This window comes from Oryx dammah, unplaced genomic scaffold (assembly GCF_014754425.2).
Source record: "Oryx dammah isolate SB20612 unplaced genomic scaffold, SCBI_Odam_1.1 HiC_scaffold_4, whole genome shotgun sequence".
In the NCBI taxonomy this organism is placed as follows: domain Eukaryota; kingdom Metazoa; phylum Chordata; class Mammalia; order Artiodactyla; family Bovidae; genus Oryx; species Oryx dammah.
In genome coordinates, this window is record NW_024070188.1 from 29840518 (window position 1) to 29853181 (window position 12664).

Here is a 12664-nt window from a genome sequence, read left to right on the forward strand (position 1 = left end):
TTGCAATGAGAACAGCAGATGACTGATTTCATTTGACAAACTCCTAAGTCATCGTTATATTGAATAAGCAATGACCTATGGGACATAATCATAAAGTCATAGAACGCATGTCTCCCATTCTCCTTGAAATAAATGTCGCCTGTGAGACCACTTATTCCATGTCCATGGATGAAATTTAGGGCAGGTCTCCTGCCTTTCCTGGCTCCTTTCAGAAAACAAAACATTCTTTAGTGAATAGTTAATATCCAGGTCAGTGTGATCATCAAACTTTAAGTTTCACTCAAAGATGTAACTACTCCCCATTCCCAGCGCAGCCCTGTTTTGGGCCAGTTGCCTGCAGCAGCAAAGGAAGGTATGGTTGGCTTCTCTTCACCTGCCTAATCCTGTGTTTTTGCCCCTTCCGTATGGAGCTAGCAGTGATTCCAAAACCTTCCTGATCAAAGTGAGGGAAGGAGCAGAGACAAGAGGTAGGAGAGTTTTTGCTTGACTAATCCCACTGTGAGCTGGCATGAGGCTCCCTGGTTCTGGCGGGTGTTTCAAGCTGATTCTTCATCCTGAGGGCTCTTGTTGTTATTGTTCAGTCGCTAAGTCGTGTCCAGCTCTTTGTGACCCCATGAACTGCAGCACTCCAGGCTTCCCTATCCTTCACTGTCTCCCTGAGTTTGCTCAAACTCATGTCCGTTGAGTCAGTGATGCCATCCAACTATCTCATCCTGCATCGTCCCCTTCTGCTCTTCCCCTCTATCTGTCCCAGCAACAGAGTCTTTCCCAATGAGTCATCTGTTCACATCAGGTGCCCCAAGTATTGGAGTTTCAGCTTCAGCATAAGTCCTTCCAATGAATATTCAGGGTTGATTTCCTTTAGGACTGACTGGTTTGATCTCCTTACTGTCCAAGGGACTTTCAAGAGTCTTCTCCGGCACCACAGTTTGAAAGCATCAATTCTTTGGTGCTCAGCCTTCTTTATGGTCCAACTCTCACATACATACATGACTTCTGGAAAAACCATAGCTTTAATTATGGACCTTTGTCGACAAAGTGATGTCTCTGCTTTTTAATATACTGTCTAGATTTGTCATAGCTCTTCTTCCAAGGAGGAAGCATCTTCTAATTTTGTGGCTGTAGTCACTATTCGCATTGATTTTGGAGCCCAAGAAAATGAAATCTGACGCTGTTTCCATGGGTCCTTTGGAGATTCCCCCATCTCTCATCTGCACGTTCCTTGTCAAAGACTCTTTTCTGGCTGGTCACTTACTGTTCTTCCCACACCCTCAAGGCATCTGCAGGTAAATCTCTGGCTTCTCTCTCCTGAGGCCCCCTGTGCCTCCAGATAGTCCCATAGAAAGGATCTAAGCTAATCTCACTTCAGATCTGGTCTCTTAGAAACACTCACACATCCTTTGCCCAAACAAACTCCAGGCTGGCGGGCTGATCTTTGCACCACCTCTCCTTTGTTCTTCCATCAGACTTTTTTTCTCATGGAAATGAAACAATAATACTTTCTGTCTCTTGAGTTCCAGGGTCAGAGATCAAGCTATTCACAGGGCCACACTGAAGCCCATGGGAACATGGGACAGTTTTTTCTCCACAAGTCATCTTCTATCCAACCTGCTTTTCAGCCTCTGCAGTTGGGTGTGCCGCTGCATGTGGGTGGTCATCTACAGCTATAAAACTGGCTTCCCACCACCTCCATTTCTTTTTGCAAGATTTCCACACTTGACTGTTGTATGGGGATCCTACTGTCTTGCAACTTCAGCCAAAACTAAAACTAAAATAGTTTCATTTTAACATTCTGTCCCAGGAACCCCCCTCCAGCTTTCCTTAAATGATCATTGAGGAAGCCCTTGCCTTGATTTCCACCATATTCTCTCCCCTCCCAAACCCACCATGCTGAGTGAAGTTCCTGTCTTTTTCCTGGAAGTAGCCACCTTGTTTCTTCCCTTGACTGGGGCAGGTATTTCTGCCTAAAGCTGATTTCCTTCCTAGGTGTCATGGCTTTGGAAGCAATGACTTCAGTTGTCATCAAGAACCTTTCCCCAGCCCATGGATGCTTTGAAAAAATGAATTGCTCTAGATCAACCAACTTGTGGAAATTGCTCTGAGCAGCCCCCTGGCACATGTCTCTCCTACCTGTCTGCGTGGGGCCTAGGATGATACCATTAAAGTGTTTGACTTTAGAATAAGACATTGCCTCTTTAGGACTGCCTTGTCAAAGTTCCCTTGTGTGCATGCTAAGTCACTTCAGTCATGTCCAACCCTTTGCGACCCTATGAACTGGAGCCCACCAGGCTCCTCCGTCCATGGGATTCTTAAGGCAAGAATACTGAAATGGGTTGCCACGCCCTTCTCCAGGGGACCTTCCTGGCCCAGGGATCAAACCTGTGTCTCTTGTGTTTCCTGCGTTGGCAGGTGAGTTCTTTACCACCAGTGCCACCTGGGAAGCCCCAAAGTTGCCTTAAAGGATAACATATCAAGCTATTATTACCTTGGATGAGGAATTGCTTTATTACCCACTTTCCCACCATTGTGGCAAGAAAGGCAGGTGTATTTATGAGGAAAGGGCTGAGGTCTTTGTTGACTTAAGGCTTCATATCCATGTTATTCCTAAACAAGATCATACAGTCTTGAACTCATTTGAACCAGATCCTGCTCTGCCCCAAGGTTGCTCATTCAAAGCTGGAGTGTTCCAGGCTTGGTGCCACACAGTTAGAGGGTTTGTCAGCATTCATTAGGGCGTTTCCAGAAGACAGTAAATCAGACAGTTAAGAAAATACAAAGCCAGGACACACAAGGAACTGTCACAGAAACTAAGATGTTTGTGTTTTGTTTTTTTTTTAAAGGATGATTTGGGAAAGAAATGATTTTCTGTTCTAGGATGTGACAGCAGGTTACATGGATTTGTTCTCCATGGTCCTGAAGATATAGTTAATTAACCTTCAAGTCTTGTCACTCAAGTTCTGGTCAGGAGCATCACCATCACCTGAGAAAGGAAAAGCTCAACAGCCTCCCTCACTCCTTCACAACAGATCCCAGGTGTTTAAAGACACATTAAAGCTTGAGAAGTATGGGTGTAAGGAATACTCTCCCAGACTTGGCAGCTGAATAACAAAGTGGAACTCTCAGAAGATGGCTCCCTCAGGAGTCAGGTGGCATTGACATTGTAAAGATCTTTGAAAAGTCAAAACTGTTTAGAAGTAGATGGAGCTGCTTGGATGGTGTGATCTCCTCATTACTGGTGACAAAGCAGATGTCCACTTGTCAGGGCCATCAGGCTGAACTCGAGCATCCAGAGGATGTAAGGGCAAGATGTCCTCTCTGGTCCCTTCCAAGCTGAGAGTCACAGCTGGCAGTGGCAGAGAACAGCCGCAGACAGTAAGAGGTGAGGGTCCCCAGGAGCCCTGTGGTGGGATCCCCCAGAAGGGAAGATGAGGATACCAAGGTAGAAGGGCTCCCAGTGGAGCAAAGAGTGTGCTTCTTCCCAATCTCTCCCTCAGACCTTTCCAACATAAACTCTCTCATCAAATGACCTTTCTCTTGTGCTCAGGGAAAACCAGCTTCAGACCCAATCAGCTGCCTGAATTCAGTCTGAACCGTGGAGTTCTTGGCTTGAGATTGGGAATTTCAGTCATTTTCCTCTATGTCTATTAACTGACAGCCAAAGGTTCATGTTATCGGGTGGAGAGCAGCTCTCTGGGTGCTTTAGGAAAGTGGAAGCAAAAACATGGATTTGATAACATTTTTGGTTCTGGATTTGGATTTGATAACAATTTTACTTTACCTTTGAATGGTGGCTTCCCTGGTGGCTCAGAGGGTAAAGCGTCTGCCTGCAATGCGGGAGACCTGTGTTCAATCCCTGGGTCGGGAAGATCCCCCGGAGAAGGAAATGACAACCGATTCCAGTAATCTTGCCTGGAGAATGCTGTGGATGAAGGAGCCTGGGAGGCTACAGTCAATGGGATCACAGAGAGTTGTACATGACTGAGCAACTTCACTTTGAATGTTGGGGAAAAAAGGTCTCAGTTGTAAGTAAACTTTAGCCAGTGCTTCTCCACTTTGTGCCCTGGAACCACCTGGGCATCCTGATGAAATATGGACTCTGGCTCAGGATGGCTGGAGTGGGCTGAGAGCCTGTGTTCCTGACAGGCTCCCAAGGGATGCCCTGTGCCGTTGCTGCTTAGGAACACAAGGAATGAGAACGTGTGTGCTGATGGAGTCCTGCTCACAGAGGGAAATTTATGTCAGGTTTTCAGTAAAATATACCTATCTACTCTAGGATGCTGCCACCCTGTAGAAACATTGGCACTGAGGATGAGCTGGATGAGATGTCCATGGGTGTGAGGGGGCAGAGTGGTCAGGCAAAGTGGCACAGGTGAAGATGCAGGTGAGAAAAGGGAGATTTGCAGTGCTGGGTAAGAAGGTGAAAGAAAGAAAAGAATGATGACTGGCACATTTCTCAGTGTGGCCCGACCAGCACTGGCAGGAGGGTCTTTGTTGCCTTCCAAGCTTCCGCATTCCTAGAAGACCCTAGGGATCCATTCTCTCAGACCCTTGTCTGCACAGCATTCATGGCTTTTAATTCTGCCTTAAACTGCTAGAATCCAGGTCCAGACCTCATCTCCCTAGGTAGACTTGAGGGCGGGAACTTGGGGAAAGCCTGAAACACAAGTCCACAGTAAATATTTTACTGACTCCAATTCGGTGTGACAAAACAGAGCAAACTGTGCTCACCAAGCGCTGGGGAGATCTTTGGAAACCACAAATGTGATAGCTGGAGTCTTTTGCGAGATCTAATTTAGTGATTGGTTTCCTGCCTTCTGAAGTTTTGACTTGATGGGAACAAATTGTTTACTTTTTGTTGAGTAGCTTTTTTGATACACAAATGGTGAGGGTGGGAGATGAGAAAGGCCATTGATTCTTGATGCTTGATGTTTTCTTCCTTGGCTGATGGTCTTGGAGACAGGCACCTGAAAACCCTTGGAATAACAGACATGCACAGTACCTTCTGCATACCCAGCATCCAGAAATCAAATCTGCTTCCTTGTTGAAGTACAAATTTGTCTAATGTAATAGCTCTACAAAAGAATAACTATGCAGAGATTATCTCTTTCCAAAAGGTTGTTTATTTCTAAAAGGCAATAGAGCGTATCAAGTGGTATGAGTTCCATTATATAGAAACATCCATGTGGTCAGACAGCAAATGTTTTTTGAGTTCTCTCTACTTGTGATGCCTGCAGAGCTGAGGCCACTTGTTCAAAGCCAACCGGAAAGGCAGAAGCAAAGTGGAAACTGAGCCCAGGTCTCCTCCCTGGCCCTTTGCTTTTCCTCCCAAGCGTATTGATAGGGCCCCATTACCCAACACTCACTGAGTGGGGTATATGTCCTGTTTCCTGGCTCAGAAGTGTGACCACACAAAATGGATGTTCACAAGTGGCTTGTGGTACCCTTGTGTCACTTCTTCTAGCAAAGGTGTAAAAGAACAAAACAAACACCAATGCTCACTTAGCAAAATCTAGGCAGAAACTGAACTCTAGGTAGATCAGTTATCCTTTCTCCTTCTGGGTTAATATCTTGGCCGCAAGGAGTGTCTCATCCTTATCCTCGTGCCCTAGTTGCATCATTGCTGGATGACATCCACAGGGCAGGCAGAACCTATCATCCTAGACACCAGGAGAACTTCCTCATCCCTACAAAATCCACACAAAGTGGCCTACGCCGCCAACACTAGGCATGGTTTGCATGCTCAGTCACTCAGTCATGTCCAACTCTTTGCCATCCCATGGACTGCAGCCCACCAGGCTCCTCTGTCCATGGAATTTCCCAGGCAAGAATACTGGAGTGGGTTGCCATTTCCTACTACAGAGGATCCCAACGCAGGGATCAAACCAGTGTTTCTTGCATCTCCTGCACTGCAGGTGGATTCTTTACCACTGAGCCACCTGGGAAGCCCCAGGCATGGTTTAACCCAGTATTTTAAATAATATATGAAACGATCGGGTTAAAAAAAGAACAATGAAGGAAGGCATATGCAGGCCAATGATCAGAATATTGCAGAGCTATGTTCATCCTGTTTTGGCATGGGCTATATGAACAAAATGAGTGGTTTAATTTTCAAGCCTTGTGTTGAAATTGGGGTCATTTGGAAGGAGAAAAGAGTCTCAGTGCCAAGCTCAGTTTTTAAGAATCTTTGAGAGAGTTTTGATGGACACATGAAAAGGAGAACATCCAGGACTTCTTTGGCAGGCCTGTGGTTAAGACTCTGTACTTCTAATGCAAGAGGCATAGATTCAATCTCTGGTCAAGGAAGTTCCATATGCCACAGGAAAAAAAAAAAAATAGAATGTCCACCAGTTCTGCAGAAAATACAAAGGCCTTCCTGTATTTTTAGACAGATATGACCAGGAGTAGCCCAGTCAGAGCTCTTACAGCATTGCCAGTGTAGAATTCCTGATCTTAATTCTGCTTGTATGCCTATATGAGTTCATTTAGGAAAGGCTATTTATTCTCTTTTCAATGATATCATTCATTAAAATATACTTTCTGTACTTTTTAAAACACTGAGCTAAAAGGGAAAAATGTAACCTCTAAGTAAAACACTGGGTTTTGTAGAATCTTAAATAGATTTTTACAATGTTCAGCAATTTATTGAATTCTTTTGCATTGTAAGGCTTAGATTCTCTTTCAAATCCTACAGATATTGAGGAAGCACAAAGATTCAATAATTATTGGTTAAATGAATGAATGAATGCTCCAATTAAGTTGTTGGACCCTCCCAAGGTATTTTACTTATTTATTTGGCTGCACCAGGTCTTCGTTGTGACACACAGGATCTTCGAGCTTTGTTCAGGTACGCAGTCTCTTTTAGTTTTGGCATGTGGGATCTTTAGTTGCAGCGGGCAAACTCTTAGTTACACCGTGTAGCATCTGGTTCCATGACCAGGCATGGAGCCCCAGTCCCCTGCATTGGTAGCAAGAGTCTTAATCACTGGACCACTAAGGAAGTCACTCAAGGTACTTTCAATATGAGATAAATAACCCAGTATTGAATCACATTGACCAATGTGGTAATATTTTAATGTTGCTGCTGCTACTGCTGCTAAGTCGCTTTAGTCGTGTCCAACTCTGTGCGACCCCATAAACGGCAGCCCACGAGACTCCCGTCCCTGGGATTCTCCAGGCAAGAACACTGGAGTGGGTTCTTCTCCATTTCCTTCTCCAATGCATGAAAGTAAAATCGTGACCCCATGGACTGCAGCCTACCAGGCTCCTCCGCCCATGGGATTTTCCAGGCAAGAGTACTGGAGTGGGGTGCCATTGCCTTCTCCGATTTTAATGTTAAAATGAAACAAAAAGATACAAAGATAATGCTCCTCTTTCAAGGTCACAAATAAAGTCATGTTGTGGATTAAAGACACCTAAGACTTGAGGAGCAGAATGATGATGGTTGTAAATCCCTAGTAAGCTTTCTCCTGTTTGGGAGAGCTCCTTCCAAGAAGGAATAAGGAGGAGAAAAGAGGCTGTCAAAAAAGAGGTGGTGTAGATTCTTTCTTCCCATAAGGCTGGCCTCAGGAATTCTCTAAAAGATACCCCTACCCCAACCCCATGCCTCTTTTCAGATAATGAAATCTACTGGAAATCTTTTCCTTTGTTCCATGAAGCTAACTGTCCTTCAGGTGACACCCTACCCATTAGTCCCCCATGAGCCACTCTAGAACTTGAGATCATGCTGGGGACATCTGGGTCAGCTGCAGAAGGCCTTCTGTGTCTCTGGCAGGCCTGTCCAAAGAGGCTCCTGCCTGTGATGGAAGAGTATATGAGATGTGGCCATCCCCAAATCTCCAGGGCCCACAGGAGCTGTAACTGGAGACTATCTTTTGGGCTGCTCCTCTGGACCTGTACCCTGAGCCTCTGTGGTATGTTCTAAGGTAATAGCTGCAGGTTATCCACACCAGTATGTACTGACCATGTATCAGAACTAGGAACAAAATGGTAAACCTTGTCAACAGGAATTGAAGCAACTTTGGAAACCATCAGGCATCTAAGATAAACTCCACAGACTTTCTCCTATTAGTGGGTCATTTCTGGGTCTCAGACATAAGTAGCAAACCCTTTGATTATTGAAAAAAAAAAGAATCCCATAAACTTCCTGACAGAGAATTAGATATTCTATAGCATATACATCCTAACTGCTATTGAATTAATAATTGTAACTTCCAACCTAGATATGCAGAGTCAAGAGGAATATATTATTCCTTTCCCACTTGTAATATTTATATATTGCTGTGTGACAAATTACCCTAAAATTTAGTGGCTTAAAACAACATGTATCATCTTACAGTTTCTGTGATCTGGAATTCAGGTGCAGCTTGACTGTGTTCCCCAGCTGTGGGTCTCTCACAAGGTGGCAAGCACCTCAGAGCTTGGCTAAGGAAGGACCCACTCCCCAGCTCATTCATATGGTTGTGGGCAGGATTCCGCTTCCCAGGAGCCATTGATTCCTTGCCATGTAGGCCCGTCCACAGAGATGCTCACAACATGGCAGCCTACTTCACCCACTTGAGAAATACTGGAATGCCTTCCTGAAAGTCAGGATGTCCATTTGGAACCAGAATTTGTATGGTGTCCTCTATTCCAGGGACTCCAGCATTTTCCTGAGTAAGGGTCACTCTAAGTTTCCCGAGTTTCCTATGAAAGACCCCAAAATTGTTGAAGAAACAGAGCTTGACGGCAAAAGGCCCCCCACTCTCACCCTCCGCCTCCTCCTGGAAATTCCCAGAAGCCTCCGGGTAGAGGCTTTGGCAAAGCTGCAAAGAAAAGACTACAGAGAGGGAACCTGTTCTCCTCTGGAGACTGAAAGGGCATTCACTGTTCTAAAGCGGCCGTCGTTGGGCAAAATTGCCTTTGGGCAAAATTTCCGTGAGAGGAGATCTTAAATTATAAAGAACAAAGTCTCAGGCAAACCAGCAACATTCGAAAGGACTAAAGAAGTTCAGGTGTCAGGCATTAAAATTACGGTTGGTTTCTGTACCTCTCATTAGGGAAGAAAAGTATAAATGTACTTGAATGGACCCGAGGGGAGTCATAAGGTTGATTCTGAGGGCTGAGCGATCTGAACTTAGAGACAAGCTTGAAGGGAAGATCTATACTGGCCAGAGACCAAGTTAATGGAAAATGTAATTGAGGGAATGAAAGGCTAAGCCTCATAGGTGGTGAGGCCCAGTGCCCTTTGAACCAGGAAGGCTGGGACAAGAGGCTGCAGAGGGCCCTGAGGGAAAACACGATGAGCTTATCTGAACAAGAACAAGGGGCGGGACCAAGCCGGAGAGAAGGAAACCTGCAGACCTCCGAGAGAACCTCAGCGAAAGGCGGCAGGAAGGCAGAGGGGAAAGCTGGGGGTTTCTGACACCAGGCAGTCCCTCAGAGGGCCCCCTTAGGTCCCACAGCACCGAGCACGTGCTGGGCACCTGTGGCGCTGGAGAGGAGCGTGCCTGAGGCACCTGGGGGCGGAAACGCGGCCACTCAAGGTAGGAACCCAGGTGTCGGGCTCTGAGCCAGGGAGGGCAGCTCTACTGGGACCTGCGGTTGTTTCCTGGCCCTCCTCCCCACCTCTTTCTGTTTCTGTTTTTGCAGGTCTCTTTCCCTGCTTTTCAGAGCTTACTGGCTGTGGCACCTGATTAGGCAGAGGGGAATAGTTACCACACAGATTCAAGAGGCGGTGTAATCAGGTTGACTGTATTACTTCCTCTTCTAATCTGGGGTTCAGGGCTAGGGATCCGTGGTGCTGCCATCTCGTTACGCAGCAGAGCCAAGGCATTCACACACGGAGCCCTCTGGACAATCCTGTGGTCTGACCTTCCTGCCAGCCTGGGCAGAGTTGTGTGGCCGGCTGGGCAGGGCAGACCTGCTGGCAATCAATCTGCCAGGAGCAGAGATGCCTGAAGAAAGAGTTGACTCTGTGCAGCTGTCCCTTCAGCTGGAAAGTTGTGACTGATGTGGGGAAATAAGATGGGGAATGGAGGGTGAGTGTGTCTGTATGTGTGTGTGTGTGTGTGTGTGTGAGAGAGAGAGAGAGAGAGAGACAGAGAGAGGAGGTGGGGAGAGAGAGAACTGTTTAGTGCTGGGAAGAACAGGGTCTGAGACTGGGCTGTAGGGTTATTATTGCATGTAGAGATCCTATTTGAGAATAATTTTGCAGATCGTGGTCTCGCCACTTTTCAAAGCTTTGTTTGGTTAGAGAATCCAAGTTAAGTGCCATTAAAATTCTTTAAATAAATTAAATAGTCCAAGCTCACTTAACTGTGAGCAGTTGGGTCTTGTGTCCTACATGAAAATCGGTCAACACCCCCCAAAAGAACTCCCTGGCCACTCCTGCTGCTCTCGGACTTTCTCTCCTGGCTCTTGGCTTTGCCCCTCCTGTCCCTCTGCCTCTTCTTGCTTCTCCTCAGAGGTTCTCCACATTCCAGGCACTCAGTTGACCTGGAAACGCAGCAGGCTGGGCCGTGCTGGGTGTTTTGGAAGCTGAGGATCCAGGGGCATTCCCCCCACCAAACCCCGCCCCAGCCCCTGCAGGGGCACAGGCAGAAGGAGGAGTCCACACTCCTCAGACCCTAGAGCTGTGTTCCCTGAACGAAGAGGCTTAGACCTGGTGCAGATTCAGGAGCAAAGGGGTCTCCTTTGAGGCTGAGCAGATTTGAACTCTTCTGGAGTATTCTTTGGGCTTCCCAGGTGATTCAGTGGTAAAGAATCTGCCTGCCAGTGCAGAAGACCTGGGTTTAATCCCTAGGTCGGGAAGATCCCCTGGAAGAGGAAATGGCAACCCACTCCAGTATTCTTTCCTGGAGAACTCCATGGACAGAGTAGCCTGGCAGGTTACAGTCTCAGTTCAGTTCAGTTGCTCAGGCACATCCAACTCTTGGCGACCCCATGGACTACAGCACACCAGACTTCCCTGTCCATCACCTACTCCCGGAGCTTGCTCAAACTCATGTCCATCAAGTTGGTGATGCCGTCCAACCATCTCATCCTCTGTCATCCCCTTCTCCTCCTGCCTTCAATCTTTGCCAGCATCAGGGTCTTTTCCAATAAGTTAGTTCTTCACATCAGGTGGCCAAAGTATTGGAGCTTCAGTTTTAGCAATCAGTCCATCCAATGAATATTCAGGACTGATTTCCTTTAGGATTGACTGGTTTGATCTTGCAGTCCAAGGGACTCTCAAGAGTCTTCTCCAACACCACAGTTCAAAAGCGTCAATTCTTCGGCACTCAGCTCTCTTTATAGTCCAACTCTCACATCCATACATGACTACTGGAAAAACCATAGCTTTGACTAGATGGACTTTTGTTGACAAAGTAACGTCTCTGCTTTTTAATAGGCTGTCTAGGTTGGTCATAGCTTTTCTTCCAAGGAGCAAGCGTCTTTTAACTTCATGGCTGCAGTCATCATCTGCAGTGATTTTGGAGCCCCCCAAAATAAAATCTGTCACTGTTTCCACTGTTTTGTTTCCCCATCTATTTGCCATGAAGTGATGGGATCAGATGCCATGATCTTAGTTTTCTGAATGTTGAGTTTTAAGCCAACTTTTTCACTCTCCTCTTTCACTTTCATCAAGAGCTCTTTAGTTCTTCTTCACTTTCTACCATAAGGGTGTTGTCATCTGCGTATCTGAGATTATTGATATTTCTCCCGGCAATCTTGATTCCAGCTTGTGCTTCATCCAGCCTGGCGTTTTGCATGATGTACTCTGCATACAAGTTAAATAAGCAGGGTGACAATATACAGCCTTGACATACTCCTTTCCTGATTTGGAACAAGTCTGTTGTTCCATGTCCAGTTCTAACTGTTGCTTCTTGTCCTGCATACAGTTTTATCAGGAGGCAGGTCAGGTGGTCTGGTATTCTCATCTCCTTAAGAATTTTCCACAGTTTGTTGTGATCCACACAGACAAAGGCTTTGGCGTAGTCAATAAAGCAGAAGTCTTTCTCATCTTCTTTACCTCCACCATAGTTTGGTCTCAGGGCTACAGTCTATGGGGTCGCAAAGAGTCAGACACAACTGAGCGACTGTGCACACACAGAGCACGCAGAGTATTCTCTGGCCTAATAGTCAGACTTTATATGTAGCAGCTGGGGGAAACTGTAGTCCACAGATTAGCCTCGGTAAAAAAGGCACACCAGCCTCTTTTGAAAGTTTCCAAGACACCAAATCCTGAAAATGTGGCAGGCTTCTGTGAGAGCCGTCTGTGCCTGTGCCTTTCTATTTAAGCACACTCTTGTGATCATACAAAAGCAGATCAGTCCCTTTCTGGGAGGGAAGCCTTAATGATTTACAAGTGGCATCCTTAGTGTCTTGGATAGAGGCACGATTTATAGAAGAGAAGTACATCAAGTGCCTCTCGTTCACCCTACTGTGCTGGTGTCCACAGCGATGAAACAGCTTTAACTAGAGGCTGGGTTGTTGCCGCCTGTTTAATGAGAGCTGCCAGGGTGACAAGACAACTCATTTCAGATGAGAAGGAATTTTCTCTCTCATCTCATCTGGGAGAAAAGGACCAGGAATGTGTTGATCTGTCAGCCCTCTGGTTTGCCGTGAGTCTGCGTGCGGGAGCCGGGTCTTCAGAAGGCACTCTCGCCAGCTGATCCCAGGTCTGCTGGCCCCATCTGGTGTTCAC

General features: G+C 46.3%; 1 protein-coding gene across 2 annotated transcripts in view; it reads left to right on the top strand.

Annotated features, from left to right (window-relative positions):
- SCML4 (Scm polycomb group protein like 4) overlaps positions 1 to 12664 on the top strand; it is a 118375-nt gene that overhangs the window by 73689 nt on the left and 32022 nt on the right. Inside the window, exon 1 of one of the 2 annotated variants that reach the window (XM_040238575.1) lies at positions 8900 to 9521. The exons of the other annotated variant lie outside the window; for it this stretch is intronic. The gene's annotated coding sequence lies outside the window, so the exon portion shown is untranslated. Of the gene's footprint in view, positions 1 to 8899; positions 9522 to 12664 lie in introns of those variants that run through there. 2 annotated transcript variants of the gene reach the window in all.